The sequence below is a fragment of the Nycticebus coucang genome, chromosome Y (genome assembly GCF_027406575.1).
Source record: "Nycticebus coucang isolate mNycCou1 chromosome Y, mNycCou1.pri, whole genome shotgun sequence".
Lineage (NCBI taxonomy): Eukaryota > Metazoa > Chordata > Mammalia > Primates > Lorisidae > Nycticebus > Nycticebus coucang.
This window is the reverse complement of record NC_069805.1, coordinates 8491245-8510014: the sequence shown is the minus strand read 5'-3', so window position 1 is coordinate 8510014 and position 18770 is coordinate 8491245. Positions and strand designations below refer to the sequence as shown.

At 39.2% G+C, this 18770-nt stretch overlaps 1 pseudogene; it reads left to right on the top strand.

The window, feature by feature from the left end:
* Positions 1-1666: 1666 nt before the first annotated feature.
* LOC128578979 (N-lysine methyltransferase KMT5A-like) overlaps positions 1667-18770 on the top strand; it is a 40466-nt pseudogene continuing 23362 nt past the window's right edge.

Below are 18770 nucleotides of genomic sequence, written 5' to 3'. Positions count from 1 at the left end.
GGAGGGGAGGAGCACGCTGCCACCCTGCCTCAGCCTACAGCGGGCAGCCTGCTGGCAGGAGCTACTTGGTGGGGTAGAAACCCTCGCCTCAGCCCCAAGCTGTGGTCCTTGCATCGTCTTTCCTGTGGCCAAACTCAAACTCTTTTTTTTTTTTTTTTTGTAGAGACAGAGTCTAACTTTATGGCCCTCGGTAGAGTGCCGTGGCCTCACACAGCTCACAGCAACCTCCAACTCCTGGGCTTAAGCGAGTCCCTTGCCTCAGCCTCCCGAGTAGCTGGGACTACAGGCGCCCGCCACAACGCCCAGCTATTTTTGGTTGCAGTTTTTGCCAGGGGCGGGTTTGAACCCGCAACCCTCGGTATATGGGGCCAGCGCCCTACCGACTGAGACACAGGCGCCGCCCCAAACTCGTACTCACCCCCTGTAAGTAGTATGTGTTAGTACCCTACCTGGAGCCTCTTCATCACCGCCATTTCGAGGAGTCTCCAGTTACAGCCACTGCTATGGTAGCCGCAAAAACAACTGCAGAACTCGTTTGCTCCACAGTGTCAGTGGCACCTGGGCTGTCTCATCCTTTTCACGGTGAGTGACAACAGAGGAGAAGCAGTGATAGCCTGGGGGAGCGGGTAAACTGAGCAGTGCGAAGGGAGGAGTTCAGGCTTTTCCACACCCCACCGCTCACTTGGTACATTCCTCCTCCCCCGCCCTGCTGCTCAAAATGCTTCTCCTTAGAGCAGCGGGAGGGGTGGGTGCCAGGAGGAGGGGTGGTCACGCCCCCGTCCTGTGCCGGGGGAGTCACGTGTCCGCAGGAGTCACGTGCCCACGCAACAGCCCATAGCCCAGCGGCGCTGTCCTGGAGCTATGAGGCTGTGGTGAGTGACGGACTGAGCCTGGAGATGTTTTTAAGCCCAGTCGGTCGGCTTAGTGGCGGTTGCAGCCCAGGAAGAGGACGACAGAGACGGCCATGCCGAGGCACTCGTTCAGGAGGTAAACCCTGCTCAGTTGGCCGTGCCTTGGTCCGTGCGGGCGAGGGGGTCTGTGGCGACAGGAGAGAAGGAAGGAGGCATGCAGTTTCCAGCCTGTCCCCTGTGCCTGGGAGGAGACCCCCCCCCGCAGTTCTGCGCTGCTCCCCGGAGGAAGGTAGGGGGCTCACTTTAGCCACCTGTCGGGCACTGGACGCGCCACCCCGCCAGCCTCATGCGGAGGCACCGCCAGCCTGACAGTAACAGGCTGTTAGTGGCCCCCTACGCGGATCTTCCCGGCGTCTCCAGGAGCCGCTGCTCAGGTGGTAGCTGCCAGCTGGGTGGGGGCAGCGCCTCTCGCCAGGGATGGGCTGCTGCCGCCTCCCGGAACATGGCGTGGCTGGAGGACGTGTGCATGCGGGAGGGCGCCGTCTGCGTGCTGCGGCCCGACCGGCCAGGCGGGGGCGCGCTCCCGCCGCCAGTCTAGGTGCAGGTGAAGACCCTGAGACTCAGCTGCGGTGCTCGGGTCAGGAGTGTCGGAGGTAGCCAGGGTCCAGGGAGAGGCCTATGAAAGCAAGAAGAAATTGTTGCTTTAGTAGTCTTCACTTCAAAAGGAGAGCAGCCATGCTGTCTTAAATGCAGTTGTGAGTTAACATTGCTGCGTTGGGCAATCAGCTCTCCCTGTGGTTTTTCCACTGCAAGTGATGATCGGAGCGTGGCAGGTACCGAGATTTCATTTTCAGGAGTGATGTGGAATGACCCGTCTTTGAGGATCCCAAAGCGTTGAATGTTGAATAAATGGTTGTACAAAGAGGTTACCAAAGCCCAGAAGCTGACAACTGTTTTAATAATAACAGTAGGAAACTGTTTAGGATGGGAAGTTAACAATATTGCACTAGTTGAAATCGTAGGAAACATTTAAAGCATTGTATTCACCAGGTTTGGAATTTCCACTGGGCAACCATGGCTGAACTGTGAACTCGAGTGAAAGGTTTTGTAGATCCAGTGATATGTAACTCTTTGGGATTATCTCTAATATTAAAGTTGGAATGAACATGTTTTCTCCGGCATGTATTCCTTTTTTTATTTTAAATTATGAAGGAAGGCTAATGAGTGAAATAGGTCTTTTAAAATCTTGGGCACTGATCTGTTTCAGTTTCTGAAATCATACAAAGGTTTTCCTGGAGATTAGCTGAGAACTAGGAAGGCATGTATTCTATTGGTGCCAAATGACATAAAAGCAAAATGAGATAGGGTTGACTGTCTAAAATGAAATCCTTATATTAATTTTTTTGAGAAAAATCTTTAATTTGGGTTAAAAACAAAACATTTAAAGATTATAAATGTTTCCTGGGAGATTACAGACAGGGGAAGAAAAGTTTTACCTGGTAAGCATCTTGTATTGTTGACGCAAGCACTGACGAAATTTCTAAAGCTCTACCGGCAGCTTGACTTAGGGCAGGCTTAACCATTTCAAGTTATGTGTTCTATTTTAGAGACAGGCAAGATGTTAAGATGACGGAGAACCAGAATGTTGATTGTATTCATGGAATGAAAATTAAACTATAGGATACCTTTAATATTCTCTATCCCATATAGTTTTTATAGCAGTTGTTAAGAATTAGTTTTTGTTGGACTGGTTTAATGAACTAAGCAGAGCTGGGAAAAGAGAAATATCTGGTGTATTCCATACACACGTCATTCCATGAAGAATATTTGAGCAGAAGTAAAGAGAGCAAAAATCTTTAAATTAGGAAAGAACTTGGTAGCTAAAAATATATTATGCAGTCTCTGGTATTGGTTCTTTATTATCTGAGGAAAAAAGCCTCAGTTTATTTGGAGCGGTGTCCAACTTGTGGAATGAATTTGAAAGGAAGATGTTTTTATTAAGTTGTCGATGTTACTCATTTTTCTATAGAAGTCGGTCGGAAACGTAACATTCTTCTGAGGTAGACTGGAGAACTGGTAGTTGAGATATTTGGAAAACCCTTTGTTGGAACACATTGTGAAGAATAATTGTAAAAATATTTGGTTTTTTTTGGTATTAGTTGACCCATAAATTTTCTTTAAACTGTTATGTTTTAAGAGCACTTTTTCAAACTAAAAAGAATGGTTAGTGAGATTAGTCGTTTCCATTATAGTCCCTATGAGGTTTAGACTGTTTTCTGTGTATAAACTTAATGATATTGAGGTAACATCTGTCAGGCGTGAAGAATTTGTTTGATAATTAATTACAGTAGATTGCTTAGGAGAGCTATTAACACTATTGTCTGACTTGGAATTTTTTGCTAACAATAACACGCAAAGTAGCCTGTGTGCTGTAATGGGTGCAATCTTGTAGATTTCTCCTTAGGGTGGCAGGGGCCTCTTGTTTGCTAATCCATTTCCCTCATTTTACAGATGAGAAAATAAAGGCCTGATAAGGTGATATCACTTTCAGCTAGTATGCAGCTAAAGCAGTCTGTAATTTAGCCTAGTGATTTCTTTTTAGGAAGATGCTTATTTGTCCCTTTCCTTAGAAGTAGCTTTATGGAGTTGTGGAAGGAACTCTGAAATATCAGTATAAGCGAGAAGGCCAGGTTTTAAATTCTTGATTTGTCACTTCCTAACAGTAGTTTTTGACACAACACGTTAACTTTCATAACCTTGCTGCCTTTATCGACAAAAGTAATTTTCCTACATAATTTATAGTGTTGTTGGTTGGAACAAATAAGAAATCACACTGTAAACTGTAACTTTTATGTAGATTAAAAAGTAGTGATATTTTAAAAATACAATTCTTATAACAAGGTGTGTTGATTCCCAAGTTTTTGCTTAGCCCTAGCTTTATTGTTTTCGGCCTCTGCTATTTTAGCAGATAACTCCCTATAGATACATTTTCTGATCCCTACTTAGTTCTAATTTGAGTAAAGCTGCTTATGAACATTTTAAATATTGCAGTTAGAGCCTGACTTCCCCTGGAGAATATGAAGTTTCTTCATCTAGCATTTGAAAACATTCTAGTATATACTTATGCATACTCTGCTTCTTTAACGGACAGTGGCTTTTTTGAAAGTAATAGTGACAGTACCTTGGTAGCAATGTTAATTTGTCTCTTGCTAGTTTCCAGATATGGCAATAGCAGGAGGTAATTTCCTTTATAAATTAAGCTTTGAATAGTTCATATTAAGGTCATCTGGTAGATCTAAAATATATGGAAATGTAAAATAGGGGTTGTGTTTGCTTTTGCTGTTTTAAAATCTTTTACGGCTTTAAATTGATAATGCTAGAAATCAATATATCAATATTGTAGTATTGTATTGATTGTCAGAGTTTATCTTTAAAAACAAAGGTCATGATAATCATAGATGCTTGCTGAGTACTTAGAATATGCAGTACTCTGTTTTAAGTGAATTATTTTAGAAATTATTTTTTAACAATCCTGTAAAACAGATCGAATTATTATGACATGGCAAAGGAGACATAGGCTTTGAACATAGGAGACATAGGCTTATGTGATGTGTAGATATCAACTTATTCATACAGCTAAATAAGTAACAGATGTCATTTCTCTTCTTAACCACTGCTGTGTTAAGCTAAACAGCTGGTTTTAAAAAGTTTTAAGGCAGTGTTTCTTAAATTTCAGACTTCATAAAAATTTTTGCATGCCAGCTATTCTACTTCATATGGGTGGTCAAAAAATAAAAGGAAAAGATCTTACGAGAGTCATAGAAAATAGACCAGCAAGCCTTTTTTATGATATGCTTATATATTTGTTGCGTTATTGTTGTTTTTATATCATCAAAAGCAAATTATTCTCAGCAGCTAAAGAACTGTAGTTGTTAATATTATAAGAGGCTATGCTGACATAACTTCACTTTGATATTCATTTCATTGTTCTAAAGACACATACTTAGGGTGGTGCCTGTGGCTCAAAGGAGTAGGGTGCTTACCCCGTATGCTGGACATGGCGGGTTCAAACTCAGCCCTGCCAAAAACTGCAAATAAATAAATAAATAAATAAAGAGACTTTTTTTTTTTTTTTGTGGTTTTTGGCCAGGGCTGGGTTTGAACCCGCCACTTCCGGCATGTGGGACCGGCGCGCTACTCCTTGAGCCACAGGCACCACCCTAAAGAGACATACTTTAATTATAGGGGCTAAAGAAAAAAAGATAACTAACCAAAGTGATTTAGGAATTTATAAAGGAATAGATCCCAGCAATGGAAAGTTTGAGTTTGTTCAGGTTAGAAAATAGCATCCAAGACCAGCTTTTCTGATTAGTGAGACCCCCTAAAATTCTAAGAAATTTGAATTCAAACTGAAATTCTTAGAAAATTTAGTTTAAACGTGGAAATGCTTCCAAATTGAGGCACATAAAGGAGGTAAATTATGAAGCCACAAACTTTTAGGCTAGAAGTCACTTTTTTGTCTTTGGCTTGTAAAAATTCTAAAAATTGTGTTTTCTTTGGTCAATTCCTTAACATCTATTTATTGCATTAAAATTGTTTCACAATATGTAGTAGTTTACATTTCTGGATATTGCTTTGCATTTAGTCCATAATTAAGGAAAATATGACTAATATTAGTACACAACTATATTTCTGTTCTGTTTACCTCTTCTGTAACAAAGTAAGGTAGAAATAAACATTAAAAACATTCTTCATACAGCCTTACTAATTAGTAGTAATGGGGAATGATGGTAAAGACAGTGACATGAAGAAGTTAAAATTTCACAGAATATTTTCTATCATAATTTGCACAAGAATATCAGAATTAATAATAAAACTTTGACGTGAATTCCAGTGTTCTATATTTACATCTTGCAACCTTTCATTTAGAATAAATCCTTTCTACCAGAATTTAATTTTCATTACTTGGAAGTGACTTGGTGATCAAGGAAGAGAACTTTAGTTGAGCTTCTGTACACTAGGTACTGTTAGATACTTTAATGCATATCATTTTAATATATGATAAGAGCGTGTTACATATCTGGTTAAGAAAATACTTTAAAAATTGTCATCAGAATATTTCCAATGCTAGACCTTATTATTCAAGAACTAATTTTAAATTTATATATTATGTAAACATTAAGTTGATTATATTCAGAAATTTTTTCTCAAGATCAACCCAGTAGTTCAGCCTTCAGAAATTATCCTTGTCTTCCAGTATTTATGAAAACATCTCAAGAAGGTAGCTGGGCATTGTGGCACGCGCCTGTAGTACCAGCTACTTGGGGGGCTGAGGCAAGAGAATTGCTTAAGCCCAAGAGTTTGAGGTTGCTGTGAGCTGTGACGCAATGGTACTCTACCGTAGGTGACATAGTGAGACTCTGTCTGAAAACAAAACAAAAAAAACCCAGAAAACCTCAAGAATAAAGAAGAGTGTTCTTTAAACTGCAGCTGAACAGGAACAAAAAAATACCTCTTTATCATGTTTCTATTATATTTGTCCTCATGTTATTGAAAGTAAACAAGAATTATTGACAGCAAATTTTCTTACTCATCATTCTTCCTTTCTTTTGTCATTTTTTTTCCCACATGACTCCTTCTACTCCTACTTTTTCAGGTCTTAAAGTTTTAGTGCTTCAGAAACCCCCAGTCAAAAGAGATCTGTGCTTACATAGATAAACTTACATATTTGTGTTAATTAAATTTAAATTTTGCCAAATTTATTTCACATTTTAGGGCTTTTACCTTTAATCTTCATATGAAGGTATTTGACTATAGCTATAGGAATTTGAGTCATTTGCTAATATATGGGGAAATAATTATTTGCATTTTCTATTCTATGAATTGACACTTCATATCCTTTGGTCATTTTTTTCTCTTTGTTTCTTCTTACTCAAAATATCTAAAAGCAGCAATCAAGAATTTAAACAGGGTGGCGCCTGTGGCTCAAGGAGTAGGGCGCCAGTCCCATATGCCGGAGGTGGTGGGTTCAACCCTAGCCCCCGCCAAAAAAATAAAAGCTCTTTGTTTAAAAAAAAAAAACAAAGGGGGAGGCGGAGCAAGATGGCAGCCGAGTAACAGCTTCCTTGCATCTGGGCACCGTGAGTCTGGGGAGATAGGACTCCAGGCATCTCGGGCTGGCGGGAACTGCCTATCATCACTCCTATGAAGATACAGGGAGTCAGCGAGAGACTTCTGGACCCCAAGAGGAGGACTAAAACAGTGGAAAACCGGCAAGTGGTCGCGTGTGTTCAATCCGTCTAAACCCGCCCACAACTGTAAGTTCAGTAGCAGCGAGACTGCAAACCAGAAAGGCCTTACCTGTGAACTATTTTGATGTCCTTGGACTTGGCACTGAGTTGAACTGCCTTGGGGAAGGCCTGAGCGGGAGTGCAGAGAACTTTGGCCGTTGTCTAGGGCCCCAGTCTGAGCCGCTGAGCCAGACGGAGATAATAGTGTTTGGCGGTGGGTCACACGGATCCATTGTCAGTGATCTGCCCCGGCAAGCTCCACCCTCAGGGTCGCAAAGCTACAAACGGGTGGGAGCTGGTAACCCAGCAACCAAGTAGCCTAAGGGTGGGGTTTGAGCCGCCTTGCAGCCCTAACCCTCGGGGGCAGAGTGAGACCGGTTTTGGCACACTGAGTAAGTGGATAGCCACTTCAGCAGCGATTCCAGCGAGAAAGCTGGGAAAGCTTCTGCTCAGCAAGTTTACAAGTTCAAAGTGCCTTTTAAGTAGGCTGAAGAGAGATTTAGGGTGTCTACCTGCTGGGGTTTGAGAAATCAGCAGCCTCCAGTTGTATCAGAACTGTGACGAACATCTCATACCCCAGAAGACCACGTGTTGCCCAGACAATATTCAATAACATATACAAACTGTTTTGTTTTTGGTTCTGTATTTTTTATTTTTTTTTTTTTGTTTGGTTGTTTTTTTTGTTTCTTTATTTTGACGTTGCTGATGTTCTTTTGTTTATTTAATTTCAATCTTTTCCACACAGATCCCTTTTTCTTTCTCAATTTTCCTAGTTTAATTATAATTTCCCATTGCTGCCTTTTTTAATAACTTCAACTTCATTTTTGCTAGTGTTTCCACCGATATAATTTGGTTTTTCACCCAATTTTATCCCCGTAAAGTTTTCTGTTTGCTTCTTTTGGTTTGATTTATAGCATTTTTGTCTTTCCTCTCTACTTGGTGGAGGTGGGGTACTGTGTCTGATCAAGTTAGCAAAGTGCTGCTGACCTCAAGGGAACCACGCAACTGGGCACCCCCAGAAGGTGGGGTTTTTTTTAAGGTTGTGTCAAAGTACCCTACTGTACACCTATATTGCCCTGTCTCCCTCTTTCTGTGCCTCTCTTCTTTATGTCAATATTCCTTATACCCACCCCCTCTCCTTTCTCTATCTTTCTTTTTTTCTTATCACTCGGTCCTCCTTTCTTTCATCCCCTTTTTTTGCTCTTCAACCTTCTCACCTTTCTGGTCCTGTAACCCTTAGTCCACAGGCACAAGAACTTAAACAGCAAGAGGAAGTGAAAGGAAAATTAGGGCAAGGAAACAGATAAAAGAAACCACTCATGAGGAAGAATCAGCAGAAAACTACAGGCAACATGAAGAACCAGTCTAGAACAACCCCACCAAGGGACCATGAGGTAGCTACTGCAGATGATTCCACCAGTATAGAAATGTTAGGAATGACAGAAAGGGAATTTAGAATACACATGTTGAAAACAATGAAAGAAATGATGGAAACAATGAAGGAAATTGCTAATAAAGTGGAAAATAACCAAAAGGAAATCCAAAAACAGAATCAAATTAGAAATGAATGATATGGAGAATATAAAAAGGATATAGCAGACCTGAAGGAACTGAAACAGTCAATTAGGGAACTTAAAGATACAATGGAAAGTATCAGCAACAGGTTAGACCATGCAGAAGAAAGAATTTCAGAGGTAGAAGACAAAGTTCTTGAGATAACTCAGACAGTAAAAGAGGCAGAAAAGAAGAGAGAGAAAGCAGAACGTTCACTGTCAGAATTATGGGACTTTATGAAGCGTTCCAACATACGAGTTATAGGAATTCCAGAAGGGGAAGAAGAATGCCCCAGAGGAATGGAAGCCATACTAGAGAAAATTATAAAAGAAAATTTCCCAAATATCACCAAAGATTCTAACACACTGCTTTCAGAGGGCTATCGGACCCCAGGTCGCCTCAACTCTAACCGAGCTTCTCCAAGACACATTGTGATGAACCTGTCCAAAGTCAAGACAAAAGAAAAGATCCTGCAAGCTGCCAGGAGTAAGCACAAGTTGACCTACAGGGGCAAATCCATCAGAGTGACCGCAGACTTCTCTAATGAAACTTTCCAAGCAAGAAGACAATGGTCATCTATCTTTAATCTACTTAAACAGAACAATTTTCAGCCCAGAATTCTGTACCCTGCTAAGCTAAGCTTCAAAATTGACGGAGAAATCAAATCATTTACGGATATACAAAGATTGAGGAAATTCGCCACAACAAGACCAGCTCTACAGGAAATACTTCAACCTGTTCTGCACACTGACCACCACAATGGATCAGCAGCAAAGTAAGAACTCAGAAATCAAAGGACAGAACCTAACCTCCACACTGATGCAAAAGACAAAACTAAGCAATGGACCCTTACAAAATAAGACAAATAGAATACTACCACACTTATCAATTATCTCCATAAATTTTAATGGCTTGAATTCCCCACTGAAGATACATAGATTGGCTGACTGGATTAAAAAACACAAGCCATCCATTTGCTGTCTGCAAGAAACACACCTGGCTTCAAAAGACAAATTAAAGCTCCGAGACAATGGTTGGAAGACAATTTTTCAGGCAAATGGAATTCAGAAGAAAAGAGGAGTTGCAATCTTACTTTCAGATACATGTGGATTTAAAGCAACTAAAGTCAAAAAAGACAAAGATGGTGACTTTATATTGGTCAAGGGAAAAATACAACAAGAAGACTTTTCAATTCTAAATAGTTATGCACCCAATTTAAATGCTCCCAGATTCTTGAAACAGACCTTACTCAGTCTGAGCAATATGATATCTGATAATACCATCATAACAGGGGACTTTAACACACCTCTTACATAGCTGGACAGATCCTCTAAACAGAAATTAAACAAAGATGTAAGAGATTTAAATGAGACCCTAGAACAACTATGCTTGATAGACGTATATAGAACACTCCACCCCAAAGATAAAGAATATACATTCTTCTCATCACCCCATGGAACATTCTCCAAAATTGATCATATCCTGGGACACAAAACAAATATCAACAGAATCAAAAGAATTGAAATTTTACCTTGTATCTTTTCAGACCATAAGGCACTAAAGGTGGAATTCAACTCTAACAAAAATGCTCAAGCCCACCCAAAGGCATGGAAATTAAACAATCTTCTGTTAAATAACAGATGGTGAAGGAAGAAATAAAACAGGAAATCATTAACTTCCTTGCGCATAAAAACAATGAAGACACAAGCTACCAAAACCTGTGGGATACGGCAAAAGCAGTTTTGAGAGGAAAATTCATCGCTTTAGATGCCTACATTCGAAAAACAGAAAGAGAGCACATCAATAATCTCACCAGAAATCTATGGAATTGGAAAAAGAAGAACAATCTAAGCCTAAACTCAGTAGAAGTAAAGAAATATCCAAAATCAAATCAGAGATCAATGAAATTGAAAACAAAAGAATCATTCAGAAAATTAATGAAACAAGGAGTTGGTTTTTTGAAAAAATAAATAAAATAGATAAACCATTGGCCAGACTAACAAGAAATAGAAAAGTTAAATCTCTAATAACCTCAATCAGAAACGATAAAGGGGAAATAACAACTGATCCCACAGAGATACAAGAGATCATCTCTGAATACTACCAGAAACTCTATGCCCAGAAATTTGACAATGTGAAGGAAATGGATCAATATTTGGAATCACACCCTCTGCCTAGACTTAGCCAGGATGAAATAGACCTTCTGAACAGACCAATTTCAAGCACTGAGATGAAAGACACAATAAAAAAGCTTCCAACCAAAAAATGCCCTGTTCCAGATGGCTTCACTCCAGAATTCTATCAAACCTTCAAGGAAGAGCTTATTCCTGTACTGCAGAAATTATTCCAAAAAACTGAGGAAGAAGGAATCTTCCCCAACACATTCTATGAAGCAAACATCACCCTGATACCAAAACCAGGAAAAGACCCAAACAAAAAGGAGAATTTCAGACCAATCTCACTCATGAACATAGACGGAAAAATTCTCAACAAAATCCTAGCCAATACATTACAGCTTATCATCAAAAAAGTCATTCATCATGATCAAGTAGGCTTCATCCCAGGGATGCAAGGCTGGTTTAACATACGAAAGTCTATAAATGTTATCCACCATATTAACAGAGGCAAAAATAAAGATCACATGATCCTCTCAATAGATGCAGAAAAAGCATTTGATAAAATCCAGCATACTTTTCTAATTAGAACTCTGAAGAGTATAGGCATAGGTGGCACATTTCTAAAACTGATTGAAGCTATCTATGACAAACCCACAGCCAATATTTTACTGAATGGAGTAAAACTGAAAGCTTTTTCTCTTAGAACTGGAACCAGACAAGGTTGTCCACTGTCACCTTTACTATTCAACGTAGTGCTGGAAGTTCTAGCCAATACAATTAGGCAAGACAAGGAAATGAAGGGAATCCAAGTAAGAGCAGAGGAGGTCAAACTCTCCCTCTTTGCTGACGACATGATCTTATACTTAGAGAACCCCAAAGACTCAACCACAAGACTCCTAGAAGTCATCAAAAAATACAGCAATGTTTCAGGATATAAAATCAATGTCCACATGTCAGTAGCCTTTGTATACACCAATAACAGTCAAGATGAGAAGCTAATTAAGGACACAACTCCCTTCACCATAGTTTCAAAGAAAATGAAATACCTAGGAATATACCTAACGAAGGAGGTGAAGGACCTCTATAAAGAAAACTATGAAATCCTCAGAAAGAAAATAGCAGAGGATATTAACAAATGGGAGAACATACCATGCTCATGGATGGGAAGAATCAACATTGTTAAAATGTCTATACTTCCCAAAGCTATCTACCTATTCAATGCCATTCCTATCAAAGTACCTACATCGTACTTTCAAGATTTGGAAAAAATGATTCTGCGTTTTGTATGGAACCGGAAAAAACCCCGTATAGCTAAGGCAGTTCTTAGTAACAAAAATAAAGCTGGGGGCATCAGCATACCAGATTTTAGTCTGTACTACAAAGCCATAGTGCTCAAGACAGCATGGTACTGGCACAAAAACAGAGACATAGACACTTGGAATCGAATTGAACACCAAGAAATGAAACTAACATCTTACAACCACCTAATCTTTGATAAACCAAACAAGAACTTACCTTGGGGGAAAGACTCCCTATTCAATAAATGGTGTTGGGAGAACTGGATGTCTACATGTAAAAGATTGAAACTGGACCCACACCTTTCCCCACTCACAAAAATTGATTCAAGATGGATAAAGGACTTAAATTTAAGGCATGAAACAATAAAAATACTCAAAGAAAGCATAGGAAAAACACTGGAAGATATTGGCCTGGTGGAAGACTTTATGAAGAAGACTGCCATGGCAATTGCAACAACAACAAAAATAAACAAATGGGACTTCATTAAACTGAAAAGTTTCTGTACAGCTAAGGACACAATAACCAAAGCAAAGAGACAACCTACACAATGGGAAAGGATATTTGCATATTTTCAATCAGACAAAATCTTGATAACTAGGATCTATAGAGAACTCAAATTAATCCACATGAAAAAAGCCAACAATCCCTTATATCAATGGGCAAGAGACATGAATAGAACTTTCTCTAATGATGACAGACGAATGGCTAACAAACACATGAAAAAATGTTCATCATCTCTATATATTAGAGAAATGCAAATCAAAACAACCCTGAGATATCATCTAACCCCAGTGAGAATGGCCCACATCACAAAATCTCAAAACTGCAGATGCTGGCGTGGATGTGGAGAGAATGGAACACTTTTACACTGCTGGTGGGACTGCAAACTAGTACAACCTTTCTGGAAGGATGTATGGAGAAACCTCAAAGCACTCAACCTAGACCTCCCATTCGATCCTGCAATCCCATTACTGGGCATCTACCCAGAGGGAAAAAAATCCTTTTATCATAAGGACACTTGTAGTAGACTGTTTATTGCAGCTCAATTTACCATTGCCAAAATGTGGAAACAGCCTAAATGCCCACCAACCCAGGAATGGATTAACAAGCTGTGGTATATGTATACCATGGAATACTATTCAGCTATTAAAAAAAATGGAGACTTTACATCCTTCGTATTGACCTGGATGGAAGTGGAAGACATTATTCTTAGTAAAGCATCACAAAAATAGAGAAGTATGAATCCTATGTACTCAATCTTGATATGAGGACAATTAATGACAATTAAGTTTATGGGGGGGGAAATCAGAGGGATGGAGGGAGGAGGGTGGGGCCTTAGTGTGTGTCACACTTTATGGGGGCAAGACATGATTGCAAGAGGGACTTTACCTAACAATTGCAATCAGTGTAACTGGCTTATTGTACCCTCAATGAATCCCCAACAATAAAAAAAAAAAAAAGAATTTGCACAAATAACATTTTATGGTTTTTACATTGCAAAATTAATTATGCCATTGTTACAATAAAAATTTAGTTAAAAAAACATAAATTTAATGTTCGAGTTCTTTTTGCATAATCCTTAGCTATTATTAATGTTTGCATGTTGCAAATATTTTTTCTTTCCTTTTTCTTTTGAATGACAACTTTTATAGCACTGTTGCCCCTTCAGAAATCCTCGAAGGATTTGACTCTCTCCATGTACTACCCTACTGGGGGATTGTTCTTTTAAATTCTTTCATAATTCCATTCACACTTACAGTCCAAGAGTTTCCCCTGCCTATTGCTTTTGTTGTATACTTAGATATTAGCCAGGAGGCAGCAGAAAACACTGAAAATCCTTTGAGCATAGAAGGAAACATGTAGTCTCACACTTTGAGTTAGTCATTATGAAGTCCTAATAGATGGTAGAGGCATAATTACAAATACTCTGTAGTAGTTAATAGTTTTTCTACATAAATTTTCCTTGGCTCCTTGCAGTTATCTTTGTAAAGTTTGCCTTATTCCTGTTATGCAGGTGAGATTCCAGTTAAATCATTTAAATTTACACGTACCTAGTGAGTGGTGGTTACTTGGGTCCTTTCCAAACTGAATCTTCAAAAGTGATTAAGAGAAGAAAGGATTAAATCAAAAGCAAATACATAAATCATTATGATTAAGAATTTTTATAGAAAATGAGATATCTTGAATTATCCAGTCTGAAAATGTGATGGTGGCTAGGGCGCCAGCCACATACACCGGAGCTGGCGGGTTCAGACCTGGCCTGGGGCTGCCAAACAACAATGACAACTACAACAACAAAATAGCCGGCGTTGTGGTGGGCACTTGTAGTCCCAGCTACTTGGAAGGCTAAGGCAACAGAATCACTTAAGGACACGAGTTGGAGGTTACTGGAGCTGTGACACCATGGCACTCTACCGAGGGCGACATAAGAAGACTGTCTCAAAAAAAAAAAAAAAAAAAAAAAAACTGATGGGTTTTTGAATTCAAAAGTAATTAGAATTTTTTTGTCTTTTAATTTCTGAATTTTCCAGTTTTGCCACAATGCACAAGTATTATGTATATAATAAGTTTTAAACACCTCATAATTAGCCATTGTTAAAGGAATGTTTTGCGCCCAGCACTGCATTTAGTTTTGTTGAGGCAGGTATGCGGGAAGGTATCAATAAAGACAATACTATAGTTTGTCTTATTAAGGTTTCACACTCAGGGTACAAAATACAGATGTATAAGAGGGTAATGGTATTTTTTAATGATCCAAATTGCGTTTTAGTTGATATAGAAGGGAACAACATGGTAAGCCCTGTGAAGACATGGATCATGTCTGTCTTTTTCTCTATTCCATAACAATGTGGATGGTCAGCACATATTTATTAAATGAAAATGAGAATCATCTCAATGTCAATGACAGGAGAATGGTCTGTCATAGAGGATGAACTGAGAGAAGAGAAGGGTAGCAGTTGAGAAGGGCTAGAATTACTAGGATGAGGGACTTATGATGTAAATGAATTTTGAAGGTGGGAACTCATGTTTCACAAATTTTCTTATAAATTAATTCTGGAAGTTATATGGACTTTAAATTGTGAGATCATTGGTTCTTCGATTTTAAGGTTTTAGTGTCCAATTCTTTTATTTATTTATTTATTTTTTTTTTTTTTTTTTGAGACAGAGTCTTACTTTTTTGTCCTCGGTAGAGTGCCCTGACATCGCAGCTCACAGCAACCTCCACCTCTTGAGCTTGGGCGATTCTCTTGCCTCAGCCTCCCGAGTAGCTGGAAGTACAGATGCCTACCACAACACAAGCTATTTTTTTTTTTTGTTTCAGTTTGGCAGGGGCTGGGTTTGAACCCACCACCCTCGATATATGGGGCCAGTGCCCTATTCACTAAGCCATGTGTGCAGCCCTAGTTCCCAATTCTAAGCACATTCTGAAGAAGACTTGCTCTTGAATGCAGCTTAAAATCTGTTAGAAAGAGGTAATTTATTTATTTTACTTTATTTATTTATTTTTATTTTTTTTTGAGTCTCAGGCTGTCACCCTGGGTAGAGTGCTGTGGTATCACAGCTCACAGCAACCTCAGGCTCTTGGGCTTAAGCTATTCTCTGGCCTCAGCCTCCCAAGTAACTGGGACTACAGGCACCTTCCACAATGCCTGTCTATTTTTTTGTTGCAGTTGTCATTGTTGTTTAGGAAGCCCAGGATGGGTTCAAACCCACCAGCCTCAGTGTATGTGGCTAGCACCCTAACAACTGAGCTATGGGTGCTACTGAAGAGGTCATTTCTTAAAACAAACATCCATGATTAGGAGAAGTTCTGTGAATATTTTGAAGTAATACTGCAGATTTTAGGGGGTAAATATATATTCAGGGCAAAGGGCCTACACGTTTTGTGCTCTAAAAAATAGGTCTTTCCCAAAAAAGGATAAGAATCACCCACTGACTTGGAAATTTAAGTTCAGTTTTTGATGTAGAATTCTTGCAATCTTAAAATAGTCCTAAATTTCTTATAGCAGAAACAGTCATTTTCCTTTACATATCTTATATAAGGGAAAAACATAGATAGATTAAGCAGTTTTGTATTTGCCTCTTCAGTGAGATTTGCTTTTCTTTCCCCTAATTAAAAACATTTTTGTGCTTATAAATCAGGAAATATTTTATTTTAAATATAAAACCAAATATACATTTAACTCTTTTAAGTTGGTGTTGGAGATTTCAGAATACTGACCTTTTTCGTGCTGCTTTATTCTGGTCCCTCACCTCTTAACCGTATTTCTGCCTTGGCAGAAAAACAGTCTATAATTCTAAATTGCTGTGGCAGACAAGCTATCAGTGGCACATACTGCTTAAAACCTCTTTAGAATGGAATGCCTTGGAATATACAGTTGTCATGAAATCTTATGTGTATAGTAGAACGTAGGTTTACATTGGGGAATGGAGATAGAAAAAGTGAGGCAGCAGATCAAAAATGTCCTAAAGACCTGGTAGGAAGTCATGGTAGTGACTCTAATTGTGAGCCCTAATTGAAGCAGTGTTATAACTTACACCACAACATTGTTGGGTCAGGGTGGAAAAGGTGTGGTATACAAGTTAGAAATAGCTTAATACTTTCTTTAGCATTGCTTTATTGTAGGGTACTGAATTCATCTGATTTAAAGAGTTTAGGTTGAGTTTTTAGCTCATAGAGTTATTGTAGAGGCAGTGACTGTCATAAACTATGATGGTTTTTTTAAAAAAAATTATGATCTGTCCCAGTATCGTTTACTTTATGTATCACTGTAAAAACTACTCCCATTATCTAAGCAATTAAATATACTTAGGCTAAATTGTATGTTACTTATTTTTAAAGAAACCAGTCCAAGTGAAAAAGGCCCTATTTTTTTTCCTTTAAAAAATTTTTTTTTGTTAAATCACAGCTGTGTACATTAGTGCAATCAAGGGGTACAATGTGCTGGTTTCATATACAATCTGAGATACTCTCATCAAACTATTCAACGTAGACTTCATGGCATTTTCTTAGTTATTGTATGTAGACATTTGTATTCTGCATTTAGTAAGGTTCGCCTGTACCCATTCTAAGATGCCCCATAGGTGTGGCCCCACATATTACCTCCTTTCATTCTAACCTCCCCCCTCCCTTTCCCTTCCTTGGCCCTTTCCTCATAGTCTTGTGCTATAGTTGGGTTATAGCCTTCAAGCGAAAGCTATAATTTAGCTTCATAATAAGGCTGAGTACATTGGATACTTTTTCTTCCATTTCTGAGATACTTTGCTAAGAAGAATATGTTCCAGCTCCATCCATGTAAACATAAAAAGGTAAAATCTCCATCTTTCTTTAAGGCTGCATAATATTCCATGGTATACATGTACCACAATTTGCTAGTCCATTCGTGGGTGGATGGGCACTTGGGCTTCTTCCATGACTTAGCAATTATGAATTGGGCTACAATAAACATTCTGGTACAGATGTCTTTGTTATATTGTGACTTTTGGTCTTCTGGGTATAAACCTAGTAAAAGAATTATAGGATCGAATGGCATGTCTATTTTTAGGTCTCTAAGTATTCTCCAAACATCCTTCCAGAAGGGACGTATTATTGTGCATTCCCACTAGCAGTGTAGAAGTGTGCCCTTTCCTGCATATCCACGCCAACATCTCTGGTTTTGGGATTTTGTTATGTGGGCTACTCTTACTGGGGTTAGGTGATATCTCAAGGTAGTTTTGATTTTCATTTCTCTGATGATTAAGGATGATGAGCTTTTTTTCATGTGTTTGTAGATTGCGCGTCTCTCTTCTTTGGAGAAGTTTCTCTTCAATTCCTTTGCCCACCCTGAGATGCGGTCATGTGTTCTTTTCTTACTAATAAGTTTGAGTTCTCTGTGGATTATGGGTATTAAACCTTTATCGGAGGTATAACCTGCAAATATTTTCTCCCATTCTGAGGGCTGTTTGCTTGCTATACTTACTATGTTCTTGGCTGTGCAGAAGCTTTTTAGTTTGATCAGGTCCCAGTAGTGTATTTTTGAATCTGCTTCAATTGCCTGGGGAGTCCTCCTCATAAAATATTCACCTAGGCCAATTCCTTCAAGAGTTTTCCCTGCACTTTCTTCAAGTATTTTTATAATTTCATGTCTTAATTTTAAATCTTTAATCCAGTGAGAGTTTATATTAGTTAATGGTGAAAGGTGTGTGTCCAGTTTCAATCTTCTACAGGTTGCCAACCAGTTCGCCCAGCACCATTTGTTAAATAGGGAATCTTTTCCCCACTGACTGTTTTTTGTTTGTTTGTCTGTTTGTTTGTTTGTTTTTTGTAGAGACAGAGACTCACTTTATGGCCCTTGGTAGAGTGCCGTGGCATCACACAGCACACAGCAACCTCCAACTCCTGGGGTCAAGTGATTCTCTTGCCTCAACCTCCCGAGTAGCTGGGACTACAGGCGCCTACCACAACGCCCGGCTATTTTTTGGTTGCAGTTTGGCCAGGGCCGGGTTTGAACCTGCCACCCTTGGTATATGGGGCCGGCATCTTACCCAATGAATGTTTTTAATTGGCTTGTCAAAATCAAATAACGGTAAGTAGCTGGATTCACCTCTTGGTTCTCTATTCTGTTCCAGACATCTACTTCTCTGTTTTTGTGCCAGTACCATGCTGTTTTGATCACTAT